This window comes from Amblyraja radiata, chromosome 41 (genome assembly GCF_010909765.2).
Source record: "Amblyraja radiata isolate CabotCenter1 chromosome 41, sAmbRad1.1.pri, whole genome shotgun sequence".
In the NCBI taxonomy this organism is placed as follows: domain Eukaryota; kingdom Metazoa; phylum Chordata; class Chondrichthyes; order Rajiformes; family Rajidae; genus Amblyraja; species Amblyraja radiata.
In genome coordinates this window covers 6,938,971-6,942,868 of record NC_045996.1, presented here as the reverse complement: position 1 = coordinate 6,942,868, position 3,898 = coordinate 6,938,971, and the positions used below count along the sequence as shown (strand labels likewise).

Here is a 3,898-nt window from a genome sequence, read left to right as displayed (position 1 = left end):
TCGATTAAACACTGTTTTCTCTCTACGTCCTATCATAAAAAGTGGGGTTGAATCAGCTACCCTCCAGTCTGCAGATCCATCCATCCATCTGATAAAGTGTATATAACTAAAGAAAGTCGCTTAATTTTATTCATCCTACCAAGACGGCAAGATCACACTAGATTGTTTTGCCTCATTCCCAGTTTTGCTCAAGGGCCAGCGACCTGGAAAGTTAACGTGTGTTTCCTATTCACAAATGCTGCCTGACCACTTGTATTTCTCCATCTATGTCCAAGCAATTATAGACCTGTTAGTTTGACGTCAGTGGTGGGCAAATTAATGGAAAGGATACTTAGAGATAATATTTATAAGCATCTGGATAAACAGGGTCTGATTAGGAACAGTCAACATGGATATGTGCCTGGAAGGTCATGTTTGACTAATCTTCTTGAATTTATTGAAGAGGTTACTAGGGAAATTGATGAGGGTAAAGCAGAGGATGTTGTTTATATGGACGTCAGTTAGGCCTTTGACAAGTTTCCTCGTGGAAGGTTGGTTAAGAAGGTTCAATTGTTGGGTATTAATGGTGGAGTAGTGGCTGAATGGGAGATGCTACAGAGTAATGGTGGATGGCTGTTTGTCAGGTTGGGGGCCGGTGACTAGTGGGGCACCTCAGGGATATGTGTTGGGTCCACTGTTGTTTGCAATGTACATCAATGATCTGGATGATGGTGTGGTAAATTGGATTAGTAACTATGCAGATGATACTAAGATAGGTGGTGTTGTGGATAATGAAGTAGACTTTCAAAGTCTACAGAGAGATTTAGGCCATTTGGAAGAGTGAGCTGAAAGATGGCACATGGAGTTAAATGCTGATATGTGTGAGTTGCTAGGATCTAGGAATAACTGTGCATAGTTCCCTGAAGGTGGAATCTCATGTGGATAGGGTGGTAAAGAAAGCTTTTGGTGTGTACAAAATTGTACACGGCATTGGTGAGGACAATTCTGGAGCATGGTGTACACTTTTGGTCGCCTCACTATCGGAAAGATGTCAACAAAATGGAGAGGGTACAGAGGAGGTTTACTATAATGTTGCCTGGGTTTCATCAACTAAGTTACAGAGAAAGGTAGAACTAGTTAGGTCTTTATTCTTTGGAGCGGAGAAGGTTAAGGGGGACTTGATAGAGGTCTTTAAAATGATGAGAGGGATAGACAGAGTTGACGTGGATAAGCTTTTCCCGTTGAGAGTATGGACGATTCAAACACGAGGACATGACTTGAGAAATAAGGGACATACGTTTAGAGGTAACATGAGGGGGAACTTCTTTACTCAGAGAGCGAGAGCTGTGTAGAATGAACTTCCAGTGGAAGTGGTGGAGGCAGGCCTGATTTTATCATTTAAAAATACATTGGATAGGTATATGGACGGGAAAGAAATGGAGCGTTATGGTCTGAGTGCAGGCAGATGGGACTAGGGGAAAAGAAGTGTTCGGCACGGACGTGAAGGGCCGAGATGGCCTGTTTTCCGTGCTGTAATTGTTATATGGTTATATGTCACCTTTTATCTCCCACGATATCTTTAAATCGCTGACTCGGTTTTACACTCTGCCTCCCAGTTCCAAGTTGCGGATTAACAGACAGACAGAGAGATAGATAGATAGATAGATAGATAGATAGATAGATAGATAGATAGATAGATAGATAGATAGATAGATAGATAGATAGATAGATAGATAGATAGATAGATAGATAGATAGATAGATAGATAGATAGATAGATAGATAGATAGATAGATAGATAGATAGATAGATAGATAGATAGATAGATAGAGTTCGTCACATTTCCCTGCGTTTGGCCTGTGCCTCTCCAAATCTACCCATACACCCATCCGTCGAAATGGATTAAATCCAGCTTAGTTTACTACCATGTGTAGCAAAGTACAGTGAAAAACGTGTGTTGCCTTCTAACCAGTTAGTGGAAGGACAATGCGTGATCACAATCGAGCCATCCACGGTGTACAGATCCACGATATTGACGGTTTGCCAAAAATGTCACAAATCTTTATCTGACATCTCCTGGCTTTACCTGTTAGGAACAAAAGAGAGTTCGGCATATCGAAGGTTAGCACACCTGGTCGGAGTAGAATTATTGGTCGGAATTGCCACTTGCAAAATGTATTCATCATATCCACCATTTGTATGCCGGTTCGCAGGCGGGCTAGTACTATGGCGACGAATACCGTTAATGCCTTGTGCGCGGTATGCGAAACACCATTCCCTCCACGCAGAGAGTGTGGCTGATGAGGTTTACGTTTAAGAGGAATTTAGGTTTTCCTTTTTTCATGCAGTTAATTTAACGGCGATTTTCATCCTCTCCCGTGGAAAATGTGGACTCTCCAAATGTACCACGCGCTACCTCATCGGAATGGCAGCGGCCGATTTTAATGTGACTGTTATCGCTATTATTGCCGACCAGATCAATAATCTTTACAAGTACGCCCATTTTTTGCAAATAACCCCAATATGTGCTCTCACGACTGTTTTCAAAATTGCAAGCAGGGACTGCTCCGTTTGGCTGACAGTTGCTTTCACGCTCGATCGTTACATCGCGATTTGCTGTCAAAATATTAGCAAGAAATGGTGTACAAAGAGAACAGCCACAATAACTATAGTACTTGTGAGTGTCATGAGCTGTGTGAGGTGCATTCCTTTTTACTTTGAAGCGGAGCCGTTGGTAATAATCGACAGAGTGCCGTGGCGTTGCATAAAAGTACCTGAATACTTTACTTCACCATTGTGGAAAGCTCACGAGTTGTTTGACAGTGTCATAACACCGTTATTACCAATTTCCTTTATTCTCCTCCTTAATTTTCTAACGGTCAGACACATAATTGCAGCAAATGGAGTGCGACGGGGTCTCCGAAGCAATAGTGAGAATCAGAAAGATTCAGAGTTGGATAACCGGAGAAAATCAATGATCTTGCTGTTCGCTGTATCCGCCAATTTTATATTACTCTGGATGCCCTATTTAATACACTCCATGACATGGCAAGCGGTGAATTTTGCTTACACAGACAAATATATGAATACTCCGATATACATATTTCAACAATGTGGAGCTATGTTACTGTATCTATGTAGCTGCACAAACACGTGCATCTATGGACTAACACAAAGGAAATTCAGGGAGGAGCTGAAAAATGTAATGAGGTATGTGTTTACTTTAAATGGAAAACTATGTAAATAAAAACACATTAAATTGCCTTCACAATGTGATATGCCTGCTTATGATTCTAGGGAGGGACACTTACCTCTGCACTCCGAACACTGACATCACATAATACAAACGTTATTCCTTCTGACAGTTCCATTGCACCATGTGTTCACCCATCTTCTACATTTGCACCTGGACTACGCTTAATGACATCAAGTTCAATTATCCTTTGAATTCATAGATTGTTATTAGTTGAACCTGTTTCAGGATTATGCTATTTCTCTGGGTAATGACTGGAGCCGTTATAATTATTAGATTAATTTTGTTACTTAGAAAAATGACATTCAATTTCACGTTATTTGGCACATGTATGGGGGGGGGGGGGGGGGTGGAGGTTACTTATTATTCTTAGTCATTATTATCTAGAATTTATACCAACAACATATTAAACGGGTAGGGCAGTGTGACGTGAAGGTGTCAGCTATGTCAGCTAATATGGAGTTGTCAGCTAAATTGGCAGCACAGCATTTCAAACCCTGCTTAGAAAAACAAGGAGATTTCGAAGAAAGCTTAAGCTAACTCAAAGAGACCAGTAAACCGTGAGGACACCTGCGATACTACTAAAATAAGCTTTAAATACCCAGAGACATCCGAGACTAGCTCAGTGTCATTTCATTGCATTGCTCTGTCAGAGAATCCCCCTCCG

The 3,898-nt window shown here is 41.2% G+C and overlaps 1 long non-coding RNA gene across 1 annotated transcript in view; it reads left to right on the top strand.

Annotated features, from left to right (window-relative positions):
• The first annotated feature begins 358 nt into the window (after positions 1-358).
• LOC116967800 overlaps positions 359-3,898 on the top strand; it is a 27,768-nt gene continuing 24,228 nt past the window's right edge. The window contains exon 1 of the long non-coding RNA XR_004410325.1: positions 359-565. This is a non-coding gene — a long non-coding RNA (uncharacterized LOC116967800). The remainder of the gene's footprint in view (positions 566-3,898) is intronic.